At 37.8% G+C, this 27,135-nt stretch overlaps 1 protein-coding gene across 1 annotated transcript in view; it reads left to right on the top strand.

The window, feature by feature from the left end:
* LOC112817819 (uncharacterized) overlaps positions 1-20,621 on the top strand; it is a gene marked incomplete at its 5' end in the record, with an annotated part of 41,012 nt that extends 20,391 nt beyond the window's left edge. Inside the window, one exon of the mRNA XM_073890464.1 lies at positions 20,023-20,621. The remainder of the gene's footprint in view (positions 1-20,022) is intronic.
* Positions 20,622-27,135: the final 6,514 nt, after the last annotated feature.

Genomic DNA, 27,135 nt, shown 5'->3' with positions numbered 1-27,135 from the left:
TGAAGTGTCACAGACCGGAGATGTGGCCACTGTTCCCGTCGCTGCTGGTTCTTCCCAGATCTGTGACCAGGAATGTAGTTAAGAACAGCCTGGAGTGACAGAAGCACTTGTCTGAGGCACAGAGGGGAGAGATGAATGACTGCAGTCCTGGGGGACTGAGAGAGGACACCCCAGGAGTCCAGACCCAGAGGACATTCAGAAATCCCCAAACTTGAGAGGATGAAGAAAGTCGGACACCATTTCAGCCAGGTGTCTTGCACTCAGCCCACATTCCCTCTGTTCAGGGGAGTGCCTTTTCGCTCTGGGAAAGACCACTGGCGTCCTGCAAGAGCCTCTCTGACGGAAAGTCCTACCTTACTTTCTCAGGGTGCTCACTGACTGGAGTGGCGCACATCAGCGGGCTGGTTAGAAACAGAAGGGGTAGCGTTGTGATGTTCAAGCCACAGACCCATGGAGTTCAGGAAAGGTTCTGGCTGTCACAGGATCAAGACCTGTAGCAGCTGGAAGGCAAACTAGAAAGTGTCTCTGGAACAAGAGGTGAATGCGAGCATCTGCATTAATGTAATTTCCCTTCAGCTGTTGTTATTTAGTGTTGTATACCCTAGATCCACAAATAAGATTGTGTGGGAACTAACGTGACTACTGCGTTTTACTGTCATAATCCCATTTACTCATCACTTATGAGGTAATTTCAGTTTCTAAAACATGAATTACCCTCAAACAAACAGTTGTAAAGAGCAGATAATTCTACATGCCACTTAAACTACTCCAGAGAATATAATTCCATTCGAATATTTTTATATGAAGCAAGTATTACTCAATAGAAAAAAAAAACAAAAATGTATTGCACAAAAACCATACAAATATTTCACAGACCAATCTCTGTTTTAATATCAATTAAAAAACTAGAAAATAAGTTTTAGGACCTCACTTCAAGAATATTTTATTATGAGCAAGAGGAGTATTCTAAGAAGTCAGAGATACATAAAATATTAAGAAGTTTATTACAATAACTCACGATAATCAATATATCTGAGAAGAAAATTCAAATGATCTCCTTCTTGGTCACTGAAAAGAAATTTGTCAAAACTCAGCACTAATTACTGGTTAAAAAAACATTGAACAAAATAGAAATTGATGAGGAATTCCCTAACATAACTTATAAATGTTTACACCCATGATCCTTATTTGCCAATTCTGTATCTGCAATTTCACCTACTGGCTAAAATCTATTTGTAACCCTAAAATTAATACCTGGGGCATTTTCACCACCATTGCAGGACACGTACACACACAGAGCAGTGAAAAACCGGAGTCGTCCAAATGTGCACATTCCCTGCTGAGGTCCAACCAGGTGCTGCTCTGCTGTCCTTTCAGCAGTTCTACAGAGACGACCATGGGATGGAGACAGCAGGGGGCAGCACAGTGTGGTACAGGACGCTGGCTCTATGGCCAGTTACTGTAGGGTTTGAAGCTCAAGTTTGGTACTGGTAGTGGGAATGGTCACTTAACACTTCTAAACCTCGTTTTTTCTTTTGTAAAGTAAAGCAAATATAATCTACCAGGATGAATTGCTTTAGGAATTAAGATTATATGTGAGATATGTCCCTACACACAAAAAACATACATGTACACGTTACCCCTAGGAGTAATGGTTCAGTATTTGTTAATTTAGGGTTTGTGGTGACTTTCTAGACATTATTAGACATATAAGAAGAAAGAGAATTGTGTGTGTATGGGTGTGCATTATACACACATGTAAAATACATATAGAAATATGAAATACATATGTATATATATATGTACACCTAGATACATTTTATATATCTGTATGTATCATATATATGTGAAAAGTAAGCATCGTATACATGGGCTAATACCGAAAGCTTTATTGCTAAGTCAAGAAGATGAAAGTACTATAATCAGCTTTCCTGTCTAACACAGCACTAGATGTTCTCACTGATGTAACTGGTCAAAAGAGAGAAATTAGAAGTATGAACACTGAAAAGAGACCACTAAAAATATCAATATTTGCAGATGATATGATTTAAACCCAGCAATTCCACTAGACTTAAGTGAAAAGATTCTGCAGACAAAATAATTCAGTTAGGTGGTGGGTGTGAAATTAAAATACAAAAATCAATAGCCTTCATCAATACACACAATGACGAATTGAAGATATAAGATAAAAAAAGACCTTATTTATATTTTCAACAAAAATAAAACTCAAAGCTTAGAAGAAAACACAGAGGTTGAGAAAAATCTACCTGAGAAAAAATTTTCAGCATTCTTAATCACAAACATAAAATGAAATACATGGAAATATATACCATAGAAAGGCTCAACTTCATAAAGGTGTCATGGACAGGCTATATGGAAAAACAAATAGGCATAAATATCCAAGAAAACTTTGGAAAGAAAAGTGACGAGGATGACAAGAGTGATAAGATTAGGCCTATTAAAAAACAAAACTAAAATTAAAAATTAAGTTAGTGACTTCTGAATAAGCAGACCAACAAAATAAACTAAAGTTTCAGAAATAGACCCACAATGTACAGAAATTTACTATATCCTAGGGGCTCCTGGGTGACGCAGTTGGTTAAGTGTCTGATGCTTGGTTTTGGCTGGGGTGGTGATCTCTGGGTCCTGAGATTGAGCCCAGCTTCAGGGTCTGTGCTTAGTGTGGGATCTGCTTGAAATTCTCTCTCTTCCTCTCCCTCTGCCCCACCTATTCATGTTCTCTCTCTCTCTCTCTCTCTCTCTCTTAAATAAATAAGTCTTTTCTTAAAGAAATTTACCATATCCTAGAGGTAGCATTTCAAATAAATCAGGGAGTCTTGCAATTTTAAAATCAACAGTGTTGTGACAAACTGGGTAGTTATTTGAAAACTAATGGGGTTCAGTTGATACTTCATTACACACTAAAATAAATCCAAATCAGTTAAAGATATATACATTCACACATATGATTTTTATATATATCTCCAACAAAAGTGTAGAAGACTGTTTTTACTTCAAAATCAAAAAATCAAAAAATAAAATATTTATTTTATTTGATATAAATAAGAATGTGTGCTTAACCACCCCCCCTCCCCAATCATGGTAACCAAAGGCAAAAGTCATAACAAACTGAACAAAATTAGAATTCACAGTACATATAAAAAAGCAAACATACCTACTTTATAAAAAGCTCTATATATCAATAAGGAAAAGCTCAAGTCAATAGAAAATGTGCAAAACATATGTATAGGCAATTATATATATTGAGCAATAAGTTCATACTTACATAGCTGGATTCTGAAGAAACAAACCTTTTTGCTAAACTATTTATTTTTGTTCATATACATGTATGAAAAACTCACTTTATAGGGAATTTTTTTTCTTATAGTTTGCCAAGGCCTATATACTAGTAACTGACATTAACTTCCTGTTTCTTGTAACCATTGTTCTCTTTATAGTTTCTTAGGAACCTAAAATATGTGAGTGTGTGTGTGTGTGTGTGTGTGCGTGTAAATGTATGTATACACATAATCTTTAAGACTAGGAACCGTACAAAGAAAATATATGAAAAACTAGGGGAGAGAGTAGGGTTTGCTATCTTTGTTCACCTGGCATCAGAGAGCAAAACTTGACAAAAGCTACTTCTATATATAGTTTTAAGTATCCACTTATTACAATAAAATATTTTTAGAACTAAGTTTAGATGGAATACTAATGGGATAAATACTTGTATTATTTGTCTTCAAACTTAATTATAAATATTGCTGAACATAATTTTTTTATAAGAGTGACCAATGATTTACACTTAAAATTCATATAGATTTTGCGTTTTGTCCTTGTAGAACAAAGATAATGAAAAGAAATATACTGGATTTAGTTTTCTTAACTCTATTACTTTAATAAGAAATTGGTGAGCATGCAACAACTGAATTTTTGTTTTTAAAAATCAGTTTCAGAGTTCTGAGATTAATTTTAGGTTTTCTAAATGCAATGATGTCAAAACACTCAGTTTTTCATTTTCCCTTTTGACCACACAGGAACTCATTTAATTAGAGTTTTCTAATATTTGAAGTTTAACTAAGGAATGAATATTGATTTTAAGATTTGCTTTCTCTTTTACACAAGCTAAACAGCCTCTAGCTTATAAGTGGGTACTGACATGGAAAATATAGAATTATTCTAATTTTCCATGAAAGTTCTTTAATATCAGGGACACAAATACTTTAGAAAAGATGATTTATGTAACAAAAAAATTCATATGATTTAATTTTTTTAAAAAATATTTTATTTCTTTATTTGAGAGAAAGTGTGAGCTAGCGGGGGGGGGGGGGGGAAGGGGCAGAGGGGGAGAGAGAGGAAGAAGGAGAGAGAATCTTGAGCAGACTTCATGCAAGTGTGGAGCCGATGCAGGGCTCAGTGTTACAACTCTGAGATCATGACCTGAGCCAAAACCAAGAGTCCCACACTTAACCCACTGAGCTATCCAGTGCCCCAAAGACTTATTTATTTATCTGAAAGAGAGAGAGAAAGAGAGAGGGAGAGGGAAGTGGGGGGAGGGGCCATAAGATTTAATTTGTTTTAGAAAAAGTAAGCTCTTAGAGGCACATTTTCAATAGGGATCCATCATGCATTGCTTTAGATTTGACAGCAATAAAATGAGTATGTTGAGGGCACCATTTTTTTTTAATCATAACCAGGTTTTATTTATTTATTCATTTTATTTATATAGAGAGAGAGAACTGGTGGGGGTGTGGGGGGGAGGGGCTGAGGGAAAGAGAGAATCCCAAGCAGCTCCATGCAGAGCATGGAGCCCCACAAGGGGCTTAATCCCAGGACACTGTGATCATGACCTGAGCCAAAATCAAGAGTCAGATGCTTAACCAACTGAACCACCCAGGTGCCCCAGTCATAGCCAGGTTTTGAAGCCATAGGATATGGAGGGTCACAAAGAGGCTGAACCTTGTATTAGGTTTGAGGCCTGCAAGTTGAAGCAGCAAAAGATGAGGTAGGCAGGTTGAAGGAAGGTGAGAGCCTTATAGGGGCTTAAATCTTGACTATTCTTTTTAATTTTTTTAAAGATTTTATTTATTTATTTGACAGAGAAAGAGAGAGAGCACAAGCAGGGGGAGCAGCAGAGGGAGAAGTAGGCTCCCTGTTGCGCAGGGACCCTGATGTGGGGCTTGATCCCAGGACCCTGGGATCATGACCTGAGCCAAAGGCAGATGTTTAACTGACCAATCCAGGAGTCCCTTATTTTTATTTTAATAGGAGAACAAGAAATTTAGGTTCTCCTGAATCTAAACTAAAAATGTAAAATGTAAAACACTTTACACTTTAATGTAAAAATGTAAAACAAACAAACAAAAAAACCCAGAGAATTACTTTGTGAATGACCTCATACAAAGCACCCAGTTAGATATTTTCCTGAGATGAATAGAGAAGACAAAAATACATCCAGGAATGGATGAGTGCCAATATACTAATTTCAAGGGCCTCCTTTGATATCCCTGTTCCACCTGCACCACTGAGAAGACACAAATCAGTATTATATCTATTCTGAGTTGTCAGTTTGCCAAACCCATGTGATGAAAGCACTTGAGGAAATTTAGAATGAGGCTGGGTCTACATGACCCGCAGTGATTGAAATGAATGCAACGTTTGCTCTTCCCAGATTGGATTGGGTAACTCATTTACATGGCTTGAACCTCAAGGTCCACAACTAGGCACTTTTATTTGGGTCTCACGGTGTAAACAGACCTATTAGAACTGTGCTTTGGCCAATTCAGCGGCCAGTAATTTCATGAAAGGAAATTTATGATGAAAGGGAATTTTTAATATTTGAGAGCAGGTGAAATTCATTAGAAGGACATTTGAATTGTCAAAGGACAACTTTGAATGGCATGATCTGAAGGGACAAAAAGTTTAATAAATATGTACTTTTCTTCAGTGTTTGCTAAAGGTAAACTGTCCTTTTCTCAGGAAGATTAAGCAATTAGTGCCCCACTCCCCTCTTTAAATAAATTCATTCTTGGCTCAGTGTCGTCTTTTGTAGAACTTTATAGTTCTGGATTTTTTTCACTTTGTTACCTTACTAAGTTGAAGTCTGAGTGTGTTAAAACTCACTAAATGAGTACACATTTCTAATTTTCTCAGCTGCTATTGAATATGCAGTTGGAACCAAAACCAATGTTTTCATTTGTGATGGTGTATTAAGAGGGAGAATGTAAATCCCAGTTGTGTAGACAAGGAAAGATGTGACAGGATTTCTAAGTATGAAGTCATTAGGAAAAGTTGAGAGGCATTAAAAAAAAAAAACCCTCAAGATTCTTTAGAAGTATGTACATGCATCTTAGGATATTTTTGTTCTTGTTTTTCAATTTTATATTTTATGTCAATTAAAAGGTGAAATGGAACTGAAAGGTTCATGGTAATGAAAATTTTTAGATTTTCTGAGGTACATACAAATATTACATTTTAAAACAAAAGAGCTAATATTAAAAGAGAAAAAGAATTGTCACATGTTCTCTGAAACGTATAATGGCCTTATGCAATATGCACATCTATGTTTTGTATGTGCACATATAATTTTCTGCCACTATTCATAATTTGTGCCTTTTTTACTTTCAAATTTACACATCATAAGCTTTATCCGGAGGAGTTAAGCTTAATATAAAACTTTTTAACAAGGAAATTACCATATAAAATCTGAAGAAGTTAATTCCACAAATTATCTTTATGAAAAGAAAAAGAATACTGAAGTAGTCTTGGAAATAAGTACTGATCCATATGCCTACGAACTAACAAGATATCAGTGTGTGATTAACATAACAATAAAAAATTTTTAAAAAGATATCAGTGTGTGGTGAATGAAATTGGGTTGGAACATGAATGAGAATTAGCTTATAGATTTAATGAAAAATGTGCTATTCACTACCATTCATTTACATTATTATTTGATAATTAATGGATCTCTGGTAGAAGTTCATGGATATCTTTATATGATTTAGGCTAAATGGAAAACTCAGGGTCATTGGGATATATGTGTGTTGCCAATTAAAATTTTAAAGATTCCGTAAAGTTAGAGATATCAAAGTCTAAAAATAGAGATAAGAAACACAAATACATGCTTATATTTCCTTCAACTTTATTTCCCTTTAAAAAAGTAAAGTAGTCATATCTCATGATAAAAATAATATGAGTATTGCTCCTGAAGCTCAAGGTTGACTCAGCACATAATGGTAAGTGGCCATGACAGTGGTTTGGGCTCCATAAACGCCTGTGCTGCCGCAGATACTGAGAACTTTATCCGTATCGCCAATGTGCTTGTGGTGGAGGAAAATGTCAAAGAAGCAAAGTATAGCCAAAGTGAAGAACTCGAACTAACATACTTAGAGTTTTTTAAATAATAAATATAGGGGCGCCTGGGTGGCTCAGTCAGTTATGCGTCTTGACTCTTGATTTCGGCTCAGGTCATGATCTCAGAGTCGTGAGGTCAAGCCCCATGTAGGGCTCTGTGCTCAGTGTGGAGTCAGCTTGAGATTCTCTCTCCCTCTCCCCCAGCCCCTCCCCCCGCTCATGCTCACTCTCTCAAATAAATAAATAAATAAATAAATAAAAAATAAATAAATAAATATTTAAGAAAAAAAATACAGGTAAAGGAAGAAATTAAAGATTCTTTTTGTAATGGGACCAAGACTAGATAGGAAACGTGACATCACGGGGTCTGGGGAAAAGAGTATTTGTGTAAGAGTTGAGACCTGAAAGCTAGTCATGACTCTGCTAATTATCAGTGTGACCTCGAACAAATTATCAAATATCTTTGAGGCTCCTATTTTTCATTGATAAGAAAATGGGGATAACTGGATTTATCAACCTAAGTTCATAGGTTTATAATATCATAATGAGGAAGATTAAATATATTTTTTGTGACAGAGTGGTGTGATAGAAATGAACTTAGACTTTAATGCCCGGCTTCTCTATTTTATTAATTATGCAACCGTGCACAAGTTGTTTTTTCACTATGATGATCAGCTTTGTTATCTGTAAAGTAGGTAAACTATAACAATTATCGTTAAGCATTGTCAACATCTTTGAAGCGGTGAATCCACAAACTCAGAGGTGCATGCACCCTACATCATGATTTAAGTATGTGTTACTTGGTATGTTTCCTTCTTGATTTGGTTTGAATTGGAGATGTTTTAATTGATCATAAATGATCTAATACTCCTCATCTAAAACTTTCCTTGCCTCAAATTTCTGTCCTGGTACATCCTTCCTTCTTAAACTGAAATATCTTTCTGAGGAATTTCATTCAGTCCCATCCATAGTATTAAATACAAGTATTTACTGATACAGATATATAATATTGGTTTCTTCAGTCCAGATCTCTCTTCAGAAATCCATCCTGTTTCTAATATACATCTACTTTTTTGACATCTTATTTTGGATATTAAATGGCTATCTCAAAATCAGTACGTTGAAAATGGAGCTCTTGATATTCCTCCAAAATTCAGCTTCCAACCCATTTCCTCACCATCACTTAGCTACTTGCTCAATTTTAAAACCTATGGATTGATTATTCCCAATACCCCCTTTTCCCTTATTAACTATATTCAGTCCACTAATATTTTTATTTTCCAGTCCATCCACTTGCTTGCATGCCATACTTCAGCTTTAGTCAAAGATACCATAATATTTGATCTGAACCATTGTTCCAAGCATCCAGCAGGGCTCAGTCAATTCACTCACAGTAGCCAGCCAGATTTCTCAGCAGTGTAAATTAGATTACCTCAATCCTTTGAATAGAAATATTCAGTGCTTTTTGTTCCATTGCTTTTGGAACAAATTCTCAATCCCTTCCCATGACTCATGAACCTGCTCTCTCCATCTCTCTGATCTTTTCTTCTAGAATTCTTCACCTTCTCACTGTCGTCTAGCTACCTTGTCCCCAGGCACCCTTCCCAAGCCTTTCCACTGCTTATCTCCTTTGGAGTGTGTTTCTTGGCCTTTCTCATGGCCACCTCATTCTCACCTTTCAAGTCAGAGCTGCAACGCCACTTCCTCAGAAGAGCATTTCTTGGCTGCTCTATCCAAGTTGGATTTTTTCATTACTTTTAATTTCAAAATTATTTTGCATTTTTTTCTTCATAGCACTAATCTCCAGCTGCTTATTTTGTTATTGTATTTCTCCACTGATTTATTGTTTTTACTCTGCTAATTTCCACAAAGGAAATGTCTCAATGTGACTTTTGTGCAGCCGTATTCCCATTGCCAAGAACAGTGGCTAACACGTTCTCAATAACTATTTGTTTAATGAAGAGATGAGAGGGAGTAGACAACTATATGTGACACAGGCAAAATTCTAAAACAAGGCAACATGTGACTGAGGAGAGAGGTGTATGTACAAGTTAGAATGTGACACACGTGGGATGAAAACACTAGTGTGTGTGAAATAACACGGAAAAAGAGCAGAAGGAGCAGATAATTTGGGCTGGGAATGATTTGACAAAACAAAGAGGGTAAGTTTACCTGAGACTTAAAAGAATAGAGAGAACTTCTCCAGGATAGCAAGGTGGAGGAAGAATATCAGAGTAATAGAAAACAGAGTTTTCATTATTTGTAAAGGTGGGCAAGCATCTGGTGGGTTGTGGGAAGTCCAAAGTGGCTAGCATCACAGGACATGGTGACAAGATGAGGAAGTTGCTTCTCAAGAACTAAAAATATTCTCAAGCATAATAATCTCTTTTGATGTAGCTAAATATATTTGACCAGGATTTTTTAAAAATTTCCTGATTGCCTAAGAGTTGAACTTGAGCTATAATGGATTTTATAGGAAGCCTGAGAAGGATAAGCAAAAGAGCATCTCTTCAAATAGGTATTTAAAACTTTTTTTCTTGGTACTCAAATCAGCAAATGATGACTTTGCTTTCATCATGTAAATGAGTGAAACTCACAAAAATTTTTCATAACTTTAGATAAAATGTGTTCATCAACTGAATACATTTTGTGTGTGTGTGTGTGTTTCTTTTTGTTTTTGGAGGGGGGGAGTGCAAAGGGAGAGGGAGAGAGAGTCTTAAGCAGACTCTGCGCTGGGCACAGAGCCCAACACAGGGCTCAAAATCACGACCCTGAAATCATGACCTGAGCTAAAACCAAGTGTAGGACACTTAACTGACTGAGCCACCCAGGCATCCCTTGGGTGGGTGTGCTTTAATCGTGTAATAAATCTGGAGGTAGATATTCCAAGGTGGGTACTGTGGCTCAGTAAGAAGTTCCAATCTTTTGCTCTACTGTTCTCAGCAAGCTGGCTGTTGTACTTAAACTTGTGTTTGTCAGCAGCTGTGAAGGGTCTGATACTTTACCCTGCTTGCAAAATAAGTACAGTTGACCTCTGAACGTTTAAACTGTGTGGGTCCACTTACATATGGATTTTTGTCAGTTAATACAATACAGTACTGTAAACGTATTTTCTCTTCCTTATGGTTTTTTAATAACATACTTTTCTCTAGATGGATTGTGAGAATACAATATATAATACATATCACATACAAAATATGGGTTAATTCTGTTTATGTTATCAGTAAGGCTTTTGGTCAACAGTAGGCTATTAGTAGTTCAGTTTTGGGGGGGCAGTCTAAGTTATATGTGGATTTTTGACTGCGTGGGAGTCAGCGCCCCAAGCCCCTGCATTGTTCAAGGGTTAACGTAGTTACCCTGCCACACACAGCCTCACAGATGCTGGCAGAAGACATTGAACTCCTGGGTTAGAGACAGAGGACTTCATTAGTCTTAGCATAGGAGGTGGCGTGAACTTCATGCTCCCACTGGTTCTCTTTGTCCTGCGAACCCTCGGGGCCTCTCTGGAGCAGCTCTGATGGATGCTCCGCACACACTCAGATTGCATCACAGCTGAGTAACCCCAAGGTAGGAAATCCCAAATCTTATAAGAAGACTGCTAGCAAACATGCCCAACCTTTGTACTGGAGGAGGGCATTGGCTTTTATTATCCTAGTCAGAAAACAAATATGCCCTCTTGTCCAAGGGAAATATTGTTTCTAAGTTTCAAAACTGTTTGCCGTGCAAACATTCTTGAAAAAATAATCCAGAACAAAAGCTCTCACAGTAGGAATAGAAACACCATGGAGAAGTACCTCCTAATGGTCTGGTGTTGCAAGAGGGCTACCGTAGCTCCCAAATCCTTGTCTTCACACAGTTCTGTTCAAGACAGAAAGGATGGAGCAATGTAAAAAGAGCCTTTTTTCCTGTAACTTTTTTTTTCCCTATTAGCGATGCAAGTCTTTCCTGGAGAGATGGCAGGGGACTTTTTATTAAGACTCCTTGGCCAGAACGGGATCACATATTTACTTCTAGACCAAAAACTGTCAAGTAGGAAGGGAATTCCTATGTTGGATTTAGCTCAATTGAGATGTATCCTTTAAAACTGGGTATAAGGTCTTCTTCCATTGAGAAGGTTGCTGCCTGCTAAGTACATCAACTGTTTTCTTTTGGTGAGGAAGGAGCAGGGGAGGAAGAAGGGAAGATACCTCTTGGGCAATAATAATAATAAATGGAACACAGTTACATTTACCATGAGCCAGACATCAGTCTGAGGACTTGTATTACTGTAAATAATGTTATACCTATAGTATATGTTATGTTATACCCATAAGTCTCATAAGGTAGGTTTTATTTTTATTCTCATTCTACCTGTGAGGAAATTGAGACATTTACCCTTGCAATTACCTTCTCAACTGCAATAAAATTAAATTTATAGAGAAAGCCAACATCTGTACATTGCGTAAATATACACTAGTTTTGTAGATAGTCAAAAAAGCTGGTAAAAGTCTTAAAGTGGAAATCAGCTTAACACATTTAAGAAATGGATATAGGAGCAGTTAATGGCATGAGGTTGGAGAACTAGACAGGAGCCAAAATATACTAGGGCTTGAAAGCCTAGATAAGGAAATTTAGGTTTACTATTTTAAAGATGAGCATCTATTTGGGGAACTTTTTTGATGATAGAATGATACTTTGAGGTTTTGTTGTCAGTTTACTTTTCATAATTATGATAAAAAAATACATGTGCATAACAAAAATTGTCATTTTAACAATGTTTAAGTATCAAATTCAGTGGCGTTAATTAGATTCACAATGCTGTGCAAGCATTACTACTACTATAGGTTTTGCAAATTTTTATCAACCCAAACAGAAACTCTGCACACATTAAGTAATAACTCCCAGTTCCACCCTCCTCCCAGAACCCGGTGACCTCTAATATACTTCCTATCTCTATGAATTTGCTTTTTTTTAGATATTTCATATATATATTTTTATATGAATCACACTTTTTTTCTTTTTGTGTCTGGCTTATTTCACTTAACATAGTGTTTTTAAATTCATCCATGTTGTAGCATGTATCAGAACCTCATTTCTTTTTATGACTGGATAATATTCACTATCTGTATCTATATTTTGTTTATCTGTTCATCTATTGATGGACACTTGAATTGTTGCCACCTTTTGACTAGAGTGAATGATGCTACAATAAATACTGGTATATAATCATCTGCTTGAGTCCCTTCTTCCAGTTCTTTTAGGTATAGACCTAGGAGTTGAATTGTTGAGTCATTTGGCAATTCTACATATCCAGTTTTGAGGAACTGTCAAACTTCTTTCCAGAGCACCTGCATCATTTTACATACCCATCAGCAATGTACAAGACTTCCAGTTTTTCTGAGGCACCTGGGTGGCTCAGTCAGGTGAGCGCTCGACCTTTGATTTCGGTTCAGGTCATGACCTTGGGGTCTTGGGATCCAGCCCAGTGTCAGGTGCACTTAGGGAGGAGTCTGCTTGTCCCTCTCCCTCTGCTCCTCCCCACTTCTTCTCAAATGAAATTTAAAAAACGGTTTCAATTTTTCCACATTTTGCCAACACTTGTTTCTTTCTCTCTTTCTCACTCCCTTTTCTTCCTTCCTTTTAAAAAATTCTAACCATTCTAGACATCATTAGTTTTTGATATACGTTGGCTAATTGAATTAAAATAAAAAATAAAAATAAATAAAAATTCTAACCATTCTAGCAAGCACGAAGTAGTATGGAATTGTGGTTTTGATTTGCATTTTCCGAATGAGCAATGCTGTTTTTGTTGAGTATCTTTCATATGCTTATTGGCCATTCGTGCATCTTCTTTGGAGAAATGTCTATTCATGTCCTTGGCTCATTTTTACAATTGTGTTGTTGTTGAGTTGTAGGAGTTTTAATATTTTTGAATATTAAAACCTTCTCAGTAATACAATTTGTAAATAACATTTTCCCATTTTGTGGTTTTTTTTCACTCTTGTGTTTAATTTTAATGGAGTCCAATTACCTATTTGTTGTTGTTTTCCCTGTACTTTAGAGTCATATTTAAGAAAGTTTTGCTATATCCCAGGTCATGCAGATTTGCCCCTAAGTTTTCTTTTAAGATTTTATAGTGTTCTAAAATTTAGGCCTTGAATACATTTTGAGTTAATTTCTGTATCTGGTGTAAGGTAAGGGTGCAATCTCACTCTTTTGCATGTGGATATACAATTTTCTGAGGATTATTTGTGGAAATTAATGTTCTTTCTCCATTGAATGGTCCTGGAACCTCTGTGGAAAATCAATTGACCATAGTTGTCAGAGTTTATTTCTAGGCTCTCAATTTTATTCCATTGGTCTACTTGACTATCCCATGCCAGTACCATACTCTTTTAATTATTATAGCTTTATAATACATTTTTAAATCAGGAAGTGAGAGACTTCCAACTTTGATATTCTTTTTTAAGATTGTTTCAGCTGTTCAACTCCCTGGAGATTGCATATGAGTTTTAGGATTGGTTTTTACATTTCTGAGAATATGCTGTTGGGAATTTGGTAGGTATACACTGAATCTGTGTATGGCTGTGGGTAGTACTGTCATTTTAACAATATTAAATCTTCTAATCCAGAAACATGAGGTGCCTTTCCATTTCTTTAGGTCTTCTTTAATTTCTTTCAGTAATGTTTTATACTTTTCAGTGTACAAGTCTTATGCCACCCCAGTTAAATTAATTTCTAAGTATTTTATCCTCTTTGATTTTATTGTAAATGGAATTGTTTTCTTAATATTATTTTTGGGTTGTTCATTGTCAGTGTATAGAAATACAACTGATTGTTATGTGTTGATTTTGAGTCCTGTACTTTGCTGAATTTCTTTATTAGCTTTAACAGTTTGTGTGTGTCTGTGTATTCATTAGGCTTTTTTTCCATGTAAGATCATTTCACCTACAAATAGAGATAGTTTTACTTCTTCCTTTCCGGTTTGAATGCCATTTATTTCTTTTTCAAGCCTAAGTGCTCTGGTTAGAACTTCCAGTACTATGTGAAATAGAAGTGGTGAATGCAGGAGTCCTTGTCTTGTTCCCAAACTTAGGGAAAAAGCTTTCAATCTTTCACCATTGAGTATAATGTTAATTTGAGTTTTTAAAATACTTACTTTTATTGCTATCTGGAAAGTGGACCACTGGGAGTAGAAGCAGGTGTACTAATTAGAAAAAAATTGCAATGTTTGTTGCTATGGTGGCTTAACTGATGAAAAAAAGTGGGTCGATTAGGGATGTGTTTGGATGCAGGATGACAGGACCTATATCATTACAGGGTGGTGGTGTGGCAAAGACATTAGACGTGCACTGTCCAATATATCATTAGTCACACATAGCTATTGAAAATTATGATTAATTAAAATTAAATGAAACTCTAGTTCTCTACTTGTAATCACTTTTTTCATTTATAACAAAAATTGAACACTTTTTTCCAGCTTTACTGAGATATGATTGATAAATAACATTTTACATGTTTAAGGTTTGCAGCTCCATGATTTGATGTACATATATATTATAAGTAATTACCACAATAAGGTTAGTTAACACAAGCACCACCTCACATAGTTTTTTTTTCTTTTTCTTTCTTTTCGCGCGTGCGAAACATACATCTAATGTAACATACTTAAATCAATTAACATTGATGCAAGTTAGATGCATTTGTTTACGTCAGAAGTTCAACAAAATACATTTGTTATAAATGAATATTCATGACAGTATTTGGGGGCAGACAATATGGTCTAATGTCTAAGAAATTATGCTATGATGTCAGACTTCGTATTTGTATTCTACCTCAAAACAGATTAAGGATTATTTGTAATCATCTGTTTCTTCATAGATATTATAGGGATATGATGTTTTTAGCTACTTGTAGTTATGAGAATAAGGAAATAAAGCTTATAACACAATTTCTAGCACATCTAAAGTGCTTACTGAGTCAGAGAGATATTTATGACAACAGATTATAAGTAGATGAGCACATAGATGATAACATGATTTCATTATACGGCTCTAATTTCGTTATGCCTGCTTCAAATTCTGAGTAGTATTCAGATTTAACAGGAATTTATTAATTCCTGTTTTATTAATTTATTAATACTCATTTCTTTGAGTATTCTGAACATTCTATATTTGATGCTATTTCTACATTTCATTTAATCAAAACAATTACTGACTGAAAAAGCTGTGGAACACCCGAAGGTAAGCAGTTACTTAGCCAGTGTAGGTCTTGTTTCTCAGGGAGCTGCTAGTATATGAAAAGAAGTCATGTTCATGTATTACACATATTAAACACGGCAGGGATAAGTTTGTAATCCTCTGTTTCTTCATAGGTACAATGGGGATATGATTTTTTTTAGTATTTGGATTGTTATGAAAATGAATTAAAAAATTGTGTGGTTACACTTTATGGCTTGGAAAGTTTTGACTTCCTTAATATTTAAAGATGCCCACAGTCATCAGAAGGGTGTGTTTTTGGTTAAATTACAAAGATATTTTTGTCATCAGAAAAATCTATAAAAGACATCCTGCCTGAATAAACTCTTGTTTTTATTATAATGAAGAGCACATTTTACTTAAAACTAATATTTAGAAAAAAAATATTTCCAGGTCAATAGGCAAATGTCATTTGAAAGCATTCTGTTTTTTAGAATAAGTTGTTTCTCTTGAGTGGTTTTACAAATATCAGCTGTGTTGGTATAATATGTTTGCAAGCAAACCAAATTTGGGGACCAGAGTAGATTTTTAAAATAAATCTACATATGACTCTCAAATAAGATTCAATAAGCATGCAGATGGTTCTGCAGGTGGTAATGTCTCAACAACTGAAGCTCTTCAAGAAGGACTACGTATTTAGTGTCTTGAAGTAACAATGGACACACACAACTGCTCTAATTCTCCAGTCCATTGAGTTGACATCTTCTGCCAATCATTTGGCCACGATTATGTTTCCAGTTGTCTCAACATGTCACACTGTCTCAATAGTCCTGTGTTACCATCCCTGAATATACCTCCTGAACAGGTGTATATGACATGTGTGAAAAAGGCTGGAGATTGTCAGACCTAGAAAGGATCCAAAAAGAGAAAAGAAAATTCTATTAGTAAATGCAGCTAGATCAGACTTCCCACTTTCATCATAAGAACAGAATAAGATCAAATATTTAACAATCATTCTATTTGTAACCCTGAATTAGCCAAATTGACTAATTCTTTCATTTCTAAAAAAGTCACATTTTATAAATACAAGTTACAGTCTCAGCACTAGACTTTTTGTAATTAACCTATGAATTGCTCACATAACTTTAGGAAAGTGTTAGGTTTTGATAAATTTCAGTTTAGAAAAATGAATTTAGTCCTCTGATTTCAGAAAATGTCATCAAAATATCATCCTTGGCAAAAATCTTATTATTCTTTGAAAGTGAAGCATCCCAAATCCTGTCACTTATTCGGGTAACATCAGCTATCTTGTTCAAAGATCCAGCAAAGGCAGCTGAGACTTTATAGATTGCGGAGTCTGAGCGAGGATGTGAGCAAAAGATGGTGCTTCCAGTGAGATTTCGGCCCTTCCAACCATCTAAAGGTTTCTATTTTAGTTACCAGAAAGAGGCCAGAACAAGCTTGTTCATCGAAACCTCTAGAGTGCAGAGGTGGTAGTTTCCTGCCCTTATGACTTTAGCAAATATAATAGTTGCATGATTCTCACTTAGTATGAAAAGAATGACACAAATATAATCTTGGCACTAACTGACAAGTGCACAAGCCTTTAACCTAACACGAATTGTACCTAGGAATAAAATTATCACACCATAATCCAATAAATTGCTAATCACCAAATTGTTCATATGTTTTCCCAATAATTGTCCTTTTTTAAAAATCACAAATGTCTTATTTTGTGTGCTAGATGCAATTAAAATATAATAATAACTAGCCGATCCATGAAGAACAGAAGGTACTTGAACGAGATGTTTTTTTCTTACTGCTATTTGAAGTGGTATAAAAGGCAACTAGGCTTTTAGGGAAACCCTGCCTTTCAGCAGGTTCTTTAATCCATCTGTGACCCATGAACTATTAAAGATGTAATCTTTAAAAAAAATGATACTGAAGATGAATCTCTACATTATTTTATTCTTATGTAGACATGTATCACTATCTACCAGTCAGACTAAAGGGGATTCTCCGACCATGATACAGCATGGTCACGACATGTATTTTATGAGAAGTAACTCATTCCCTATGACATAAATCTTCGCTCCATTTCTTGAAATTAGTTATATGCATGATTATGTACATAAATATCATTTTTGTCTATTTAGACACCACACAACATAAAGAGCATATATTAATGATTAGCATTTTAAGAGACCTGAAATCACTCTGCCCATAAGCTGTAATCTATATAAAATTTTTTATGTCCAAACTTTCTAATAGTCTCAGTTGGTCCTCACATAAAACTTTCTTCATACCCTTTATGATTCTCATGGCCTTTTCTACATCATTTGATGTTTCCATACATTGTGCCTATCACAACTCCATACAATGCTTTCATAATTTTTAAAATACGGTTGAGTAATTTTTTAAATTTTATTTTCAAAATTCTTATGAGAAATGACAGACTTTTAATGTTTTCCTGATGTCATTCCTAGAAAAATAATGGGTCACAATCATTGGAAACCATCTATAATGATGCAGTTAGATAAAGAAATTTCTGAGCAGAATCTACATTTAGAATGAACATAAGACATGAGAGTCAAGCTTGGCTGTACCCAAAGGACAGGCTATGTGAGAAACACACTTGAATAAATAACATAGACAAAATTATATAAGCACTGGGGGTAAGGCTGGCTATATTTTTACTCTTGAAGCGTTGTTGGATTAATAAAAGTAATTTTCAGGAAGTTTACTATGGGATTTCCATGAAGAACAGATTGGAGGTATGATATAAAACTTCTTTGATTTCTCTATCACCTTTTGATGAGTTTTTTTTCTAGCCATCCACTTAGTTTTCAAACCCTGCCTCCAACACAAATTTCCATACGCACCCTATCCATCTTCCCTGCTGTGTTTTTTCTTCATAATACCTATCACCATACAACACATGGACATAACCATTCATTTGTTTAATATATACCGTCAATTAGATCATAGGTTCCAGAAGGTAAGACATTTTTGTCTTTGTTTTTTCCCATTGTGGTAATCCCAGAAACCAGAATGTTCTCTAGCAAACAGTAAAACACAATTAATAGTAGTCAAATAACAATCAGCATGAATTAATATCTGATTTAAGATAGAAATATTCAAATGTTTTATTATAAAAGAAACTGTCATAACTGTATCCCAAATATGACCTTAAGAAATATATAATTTTATCTAAGAATATCAAAGTGATGAGATTTTGGAATATAGGTGAGGTTCGGTGGGATGAGGTGTGGAGCCGACGACCAAGAAAGAAGTCTTGAGATGTCTTTGGTGCAAAATGGTGGTTTTATGATCGCCCGGGGACAGGATCCATAGGCAGAAAGAGCTGCTGCTCTGGATTTGTGAGGGGTGGCTGATTATATACTTGGGAGTTGGGGAGGTGAGGACGAAGGGGGTGTCCAGAAGGACTGTCATATGCTAAAGAAGACTCTCAGGATACTGGAGTCCTGGTTACTGTCAAGCCAAGGCTGTTTTCCCCTCTAATGAGGCACTAACGTGAAGACAGTTGGGAGTTTCCCAGAGGAATGTTACATTCCTCCTATCACACGTCCTTGTCAGTGGGCTGCAGTTTCAAAAGAAATTCCATTTTATGTACATTTCTTTCTGCCTCAGCCTCCCTCAGTTTCTTGGAGGGGAGGGTGATGTTAGGGCTCCAAGAAACCCATGGGTCTCTGGAAGTTAGGCTCTCGATAAGAAAGCTTTTTCCTTGTAAATCTCTAAGACATTTGCAAACTGAGGGAGACTCCTGTCCTGCAGGACTGTGCTCTCTGTCACTTAACCATTTGCTCTTCCTTTAGGGCAGCCAGGAGTGCCTGAGGAATGTCACACATATCACGGAGCTGGCGGGGGGCGGGGGGGGGGGGGGGGGGGGTAGGGTACCAGCTTCTGCTTTGTCCTCAGCAAGCCTTCTGCTCCCTCATCAAAAGTTTATAGTAAGAGGGATTTTTAACCCTTCGAGGGGTATATGTATTTATGTGTCGTGGCCATAAAATACATATTTATTGTTGGGGTTAATGTAGAGCATGAAATCATCCCTAATACCTGGCTTGCTGAAATGTAACAAGGAAGCCTCTGGGGGAGATGGAAGGTTTCAGAGAAGGGCCTAAGCCTTTGGAATGCGGAGGCCTGGCGACCACTCTGCCTTAGGAATGCCGCAGGGAGTTGCCTTCCCTGAAGCTTTCTTAGCCCAAACAGCTGCCTTGTGATCTAAGAGATGTGTGCACTGTCCCCTAAAGCTGTGTTTAGCAGAACAAGCTAAACAACACATTGTATCTTTCCCGTAATCAGACTCTTCTATTTCTGTAAGACCCTTTGCCACACATCACTTGCTTGAGAAACAGAGTAATAAAGATTAATGATTATCCTGAAGCAGGAATAAAGGTGAGAGCAAAGAAGAGCAAAGGGCGTTTGTCTCTTGAGTGTTGACCCCCTTGCCTTCTCTCCTTCACAGCCAAGTCTGGAGTCATCTTTCATCCATCGGTCCAGGGATTGCTGGCCATTCCTGGCATTTATACTGAGTTAAACCTGAACTCTGAGCAAGAAGCTATTCAATTATATAAATAACTGTAAATGACAAAATAAAATTTAGTGTTTATATTCTGTTATTTTTCCTCTGTTGAGTAATAATATATGCTAATACTACTGGAACTTACACAAGTATTAACACATAGGAAAACAATCCCCCATCACTCCACAGATTAAAATAAACCACTCCTACCATTTTGGCACATGCATTCAGACCTTTAAAAATAATTTTGAAAATAGAGTTGTAATCCAACAGCATTAACAATGTTATTATATTTGTTTTCCTTTATATATATTATATATGTAGTGTTATATATCATTAGCATTTCAAAGATCATTAAAAACCCAGCATTTCTATTTAATTATATTCTTTATATTGTCCAAAAAATATTGTGGTTTCTTTTGAATGTTGGTAAGTTCCAAAGTGTTCAAAGTTTCTTCAAGTTACTCATTCAGTCAAAATTGTGGAAAATATTTTTGGAATTCCTATTATGTGACACTCTACTGTGGTGAGAACTGAATAAAACCAGCAGGGGTCTTGCACACAGAAAGCATGTTTTCTTATGAAAAGAGGGCAGACATTAAACAGTAAACAATGAAAGAGCAGATTATAATTATTTCTATGAAGGGCAGAGATAGGTCCATGAGATTGTAACTGGGGAACCATATTATGTGTCCTTGTAAATATAGATTTCATAATAAAGGTAAAGAAAGAAGTTTCCAATATACATATACATATACACATTATATTTATATAATTAAAAAAGGAAAAAGAAATTTGCTATTTAAGAACTTAAAGTATGGACATGTGGTTATGTGAACATCAGCATTTTAAGACCATTAATAATATGTATTAAAATATTATTAGATCTGGTAATGCTAGGAAAAGTGATAATTTATGGTGAACATCATGAGCATTTCAAAGAAAAATTGTACTTCAACAAGGATTTTCTTAATGTGTAATCTGGTTATTGTTTCACACTCATATCTATTCTCTTGTCAAAGGTAACACTTTTTAGATTATTCACATATAACTTCTGCATAATAATGATTCTAAGACTTATTTTTCAAAATGTGCACATTTTTATCATTTCTTTAAGTATAACACCTCAGAAACAACTTGTTCTTCATTTAAATCACAGAATATACACATTACTGCATTTAGAGAACATATATTGCTTATGACGGCATTTATCTTAATAGTTGTAAGTTTTTATGTCCTTGCCTATATGATTTAGTAACACACGAAGACTTCAAACACGTATGTTTGCGTGTGTGTGTGAATATTGTGAACACACATTTTCTGAATACATGCTTGTCATGAGCACGCTATGAAGGCGCACAAACGAGCTGTGTCTCTCCACAATGTCAGCTTTATTCAATCATAAAGCAAAATTAAATCACAATGATAAAGCAGGTTTGGGATTCCAAACTGAATGACAATTCACCGTGTGATGAAATTTGGCTTCTTACACAGCACACCGAGCAGGACGGAAGACAAACCACACAACAAACAAGATAACAGAAGGGTGCAGGAAATGAAGGAACCAAATGCAAAGTCAGTCTGGGGATGCACAGTTGAGATAAGGCCTCGGCACTGAGTGCTTCTGTTGTTCAAGCAGGGAAGGCTCTCGGTTCTGTTCAGAGATCCACGGGGCAGAGCCTTCTGAGGCAGTTGCCTTTTTTTTTTTTTTTTTAAGATTTTATTTATTTATTTGCCAGAGAGAGAGAGAGAGAGAGAGAGAGAAAGTGAGAGCACAAGCAGGGGGAGCGGCAGGCAGAGGGAGAAGCAGGCCTCCTGCTGAGCAGGCAGCCTGATGTGGGACTCGATCCCAGCACCCTGGGATCATGACCTGAGCTGAAGGCAGACGCTTAACCGATTGAGCCACCCAGGCGGCCCGGCAGTTGCCTTTTTTAAGTGGTCAGACAGAGAGGGCTCAAGTCTGAAGAGTCTGACAGTTCGCTGCCCAAATCCTTCCCTTTTTAAAGGGATTGAATCCGTTTGGGGTCTCTGCAGACTTCTCTGCTTCTGATCTTTATCAGTTCTGGGGTGTCAGCTGACGTTGGTCCCCGATATCTCCTAGCTGCAGTACCTTAACTGCTTGTGTCATTGACTGACACAGGACCCTGCTAGACACAGGTTCCTGCTTGACATGAGAGACTCCATTTTGCTCTCTACACCACCCTAAGAATTTTTTTCTAAATTGAGAAAATACTAGGGCTATAACCCACTAAATATTTCTCTCAAGTAGTCAGAATTAAATTGCTGGTTCAAGATGCTCTTTATAATTCTCCAGTGGTCCTTATATTAAGGTCTGTGACCTTAACAAGAAGCACTATTTCAAGGCATTTCTGCAACTACTCTTTTACATACTTCATTAGGGTTATGCATCCCTTCCTCCAACTCTGTACCCTCCCCATTTCTTCCTCTCACACATCGGCCCAATTTATGCATTTTGTAACATTGTTAAGTATTTAAATGAATGCAACTTATACATTTAAATGGATTTAAAGTGTTCAGGAATGTGAATACTAAGAAGTTATGCATCATAGCAGAACCATCTGAAAATACATGTATCCCATCGCTTGAAACAGGGAAAAGTTATCACAGGATGGGTCAAAAACAGGTTAGATGATTGTCAATAAAATATAGACATTCAGTCCTTACCAGCTTAACTGCATGATGACGAACAAATCTAAACAGCATGCAAAAAAGTCTCAAAATTCTGAATCATCTGTCTTCCAAGCTGCTGTGACAGTTTCATACCCTGCTGCTTTCTTCTTTGCTTACATACATTTGACTGGCTAGAATATTTGTAAGCAATACTAGGGTTATTTTGCAACCCCTGTCACCTCTTCCTCTTTTCAAGCCTCTGGTTGGCATCTCACACAGCTCGAAACAGGCATCTTATCTTCGGAGGTAGAGCCTCCCCAGCGTTTCCCAAACGGATTCCCATTAGAAGGAGGTCCCTGCTCTGACGGGCTGATCACGTTCTCTACCTGGTGCAGACAGAGTAAAACACTCTGTGGTTCAACTCTTGGGGACTAGGAGAACAGCCATCAGAGACTTCAAGTCTCTGCCACTGCTTGGCTGCAGAACCAGCAGTAACCGGCGGCCAGGAAGCACCACCCCCTCTCGGGTGGACACCGAGGGGAGCGCTCCCAGTCCCAGCTCCTCCTACTTCCCACCCCACCTCCAGAAAAAGGGAAACAGAAAAATAAAAGCCCAACTTGAAAGTGCTTCTGATACAAGCCGAACGGTTCCCAACCTCACTGTTTGCTTTAACTTCAACCTTAGTTTCCAAGCTCCAGCTCCAATTTGAAATCCAACTCTCTTTCCCCCACCTCCCCCCAGATTCTTGCCAGTTGGTGAAGGCAGAGGGAATGGTGGTCAGTAATACTTTAACACAGAGCCAGAGAAGTCACTTAGCAAGTGTAAGCTCAACCAAGCAGGGGGATGAAGACGGCGATTCTGGGTTTATAAAGCAGGCATGCTGAAAAGCCGTCGTTTATTAGTCTTAGGTATAGCTCATTAAAAATAATAAATAATAGGGTGCCTGGGTGGCTCAGTTGGTTAAACGACTGCCTTGGGCTCAGGTCATGATCCTGGAGTCCTGGGATCGAGCTCCGCATCGGGGTCCCTGCTCAGCAGGGAGTCTGCTTCTCCCTCTGACCTTCCTCCCTCTCATGCTCTCTCTCTACCATTCTCTCTCTCTCTCTCAATAAATAAAAATCTTAAAATAATAATAAATAAATAAATAAATAAATAAATAAATAAATAAATAAATAAATGCAAACGGGCGTTGATAGGAGTCTAGAGCCCCCGAGTCTGTCCTCTCAGACAGAAAAGAGGTTTTGCTCAAGTTTGGCCTGAGGAAATGGAGCGTGAGGCACCGAGGCAAGCCCCCGGCGCGCCCCCCGCTCCGGGGCTGCAAATGCCCACCCGGAGCACAGTGCGCCGCAGGGGCTGAGGGCGGAGCCTGCGCTAGCCCCGCACAGTGCGGGACACACTCCCTGCCCGCGCCGCCCTCCCCACACCTCCCCACACCCAGCACCGAGCCTGTGGCCAGCCCGGCAACCGGGCACCTCGTGGTCGGCGCTCCCGGCGCCCAGGTGGCTTAGGCGTTGCCGGGAGCTGCGGAGAAATCTCCAGGCACGGTCGCCTGTTGATCGCCCTCTGGTTACAGCGTCCTTGGCGGCAGAGCCTCTCAGACGTCAATGTCCCCCCTCACAAGCTGAGTTTCAGGCTATAATACAGCAAAGGGCACTTACCTAAACCCCGTACGTCTGGGCTTTACTGTTGTAGACGAGGTTAAGAAGAAAAGATCTGCACTGAAAGTTGCGGTTTTTGGTTTTGTTTTTGGGTTTTGGGTCTTTTTTTTTTTTTTTTTACCCTCCTCCTTCCACCCCTGCGCAAGAGCAGCCGTCCTCCAAAGAGGGTATTTGAATTGGTGAATTACGCTAAGCCCTCGTTTCTTCAACTAGAGTCGCCGCGGCTGATGGCACTTGTCCGGCAGGACGACCAGACTAGGAAGGAGCCCAGGTAGAAACTAGTGACGGGTGAGGGGCGCCAGGTGGTGCGGACCACAGTCTCAGCCCTGTTCTGGGGGGCTGGTGTGGGAGCTAAGGGGGGAAAGCCCTTGAATCCTGAGACTGGGGGATGGGGTGACGCTGCAGCTGGAGTACTTTTATGGCTGGAAGCTAAAAGGGCTTTTGAATTTAAAAAAGCATTACTGGGTGCCTGGGTGGCTCATTTGGTTGCGTGACTGCCTTCGGCTCAGGTCATGATCCCAGGGTCCTAGAATCGAGCCCCACATCGGGCTCCCTGCTCAGCGGGGAGGCGGCTTCTCCCTCTGACCCTCCCTCCTCTCATGTGCTCTCTCTCTCTCTCTGTCAAATAAATAAATAAAAATCTTTTAAAAAATAAAAAAGCATTACTTAGGTCGTCTCGTCAGCCATCAATGAGGACAGATTATAGTTCTTAATGAGAAATTAAAAAGAGAGAGAAAAGAAAAAAAGGAAAATGAAGGAAGAAAAGGCATAAGGAAAGAATGAAAGAAAGAAAGAAAAGGTTAAACAATAGGTTCTCACCTCCATCCATCCCAATAAAGAGAAATGTAGAAACCAGGAACTTGTTCTGATGGGGCTGGGGGGGGGGTCAGAGAGAAAACCCTAAAACCTTAGTATCCGTTAGAGATTGCAATACACGCAGGCTTGACATTTAATTAATACCATGTCCTTGTCAATATGTGAAGTAAAAGCTAAGATTTAAATGTTCCTCAACATACCTATACTTAAAGGGGAAGTGATCACCATAACTGTCAGGTAATCCCATAAAAAATATTCATAAAAGTAAAAAACACTGATGTATTAACATACTTACTAAAAATTGAGTCTGGGGGTTGAACAAGTGTGAAGAGTGAGGCAATTAAGGTTTTCATATAAAGTCTGTCCCTGATTCTCAATTTATTAGAACCAAGATAATCGGTGCTCTCTTCCGATAGCTCTCTTCCTCTGAAATGAGCACTCTGTGTCCAATTAGCTGTTCACCAGCTAAATTCACAAAATCAGAAATGTACTAAATATGATGCCTGAATTGAAATACAGTGCCCAAAATAACGTGTTCATGTGTGATTTGGGATATTGTAAGAAAAAAAATGGTGCACTTAAAACTCCCACCCATCTTCCTATCACAGTGTCTTGCTAAACCCATAAAAATACATTTACGAAAGTCCTCCTTCAGTCATGTAATTGCAATGAACAAATGCTGACCTGAACAACCTTCTGAAGATCAGAGACTAGTGAACTTTCTCGGACCCTGAAATTGTCAGAAGGTTTCTTTTCAGCTTACTCTTAGATAAACATATAAAATCTGACCTTTCAAATGGCACAAGAATGTGTGCCAGGAAGCATTAATGGGGGGGATGGTTAATGTTTCCTATAATCTGTAATATAAATGAGGACAGAAATAAATAATGTAAAAGGTGATGGGATAATTCATTATGTGGGCTATATCTTAGTAGCACAATTGCAACTCATATACTAATTAATGAACAGTCACATAGATCTTTGAGTTCTGAAAGTAACAAAAATATCTTAAAAATGAGATATTGCTGAAACAAAGCTTATTAAAAATAACACTAGCAATAAGTTTCTAATAAAATATAAGGAGAATAACTTACCAGAGTTATTGGTAACTTCCTGGTGGCATGTAACCAACTACAAACCAGTTACACAGAAAGTCATGAACCCCCAAGGAAAAGAAAACGTGAAAGAGGTGCCTTTTGCGGGGGGGGGGGGTGCTTATTTCTAACGATCCTTAGGCAGACAAAGTGAAAATTTACTGACTATACATGCCCATACAGTGGGGGAAAATAGAAGCTTGTGTAACCCCAGAGAACAGGAGGTGAAATACAGATAAATCTGCAGAGAGAAGTAAAAGGATGTGTTGAAGGCAAGATATAGAGTACTAGTGAGCAAGGCGGTAGTCATCCTTGTAGATACAGCAGCCAAGAATGATTTAGGCTGCTGGGAAGGATCCAATGAGAATTCCAGAGGGCACTGCTTCGGAAATTCTGCTCTGATCTTCGCACTCTCAGTTCTTTAAGAGTTACCTGCGTTGGGAACATTATTATTAGGATTAATAGTATTCCATCAGTGTATTTCACTAGGATTTCCCTTGAACTCTCTCACTCGCAGCAACTGAGGGAGGCGTAGTAAGGAAGCCCAACACAACCACCCCCCCCCCCTCAAATAAACCACTATGGTCACTTTAGGATGACCAAATCATCAGCGATTTGCATGGGGGGGGGGCTCTAAGGGCTGAAGATGCTGATGAGGCCGAGTCGCCGGGCGCTTTTGGGGGCGCTGTGCCGGAGGCTTAGGCAAGGGAGCCCCGGAACCGTGGTTACAAGCTGCAGCGGCGGCAGGAGGAGCCCTCCCAGGTCCTGTTTTCTCGGAGAATTCTGCAGCTCGCGACTCAAGGCAATTCACTTCCATCCGCAACCTCAGCTCCAAATGCCTTGTTTTAGAAGCTAGA

This window comes from Callorhinus ursinus, unplaced genomic scaffold (assembly GCF_003265705.2).
Source record: "Callorhinus ursinus isolate GAN/ISIS: 27379988/994484 unplaced genomic scaffold, GSC_fseal_2.0 scaffold269, whole genome shotgun sequence".
In the NCBI taxonomy this organism is placed as follows: domain Eukaryota; kingdom Metazoa; phylum Chordata; class Mammalia; order Carnivora; family Otariidae; genus Callorhinus; species Callorhinus ursinus.
This window is presented reverse-complemented; position numbering and strand designations above follow the sequence as displayed.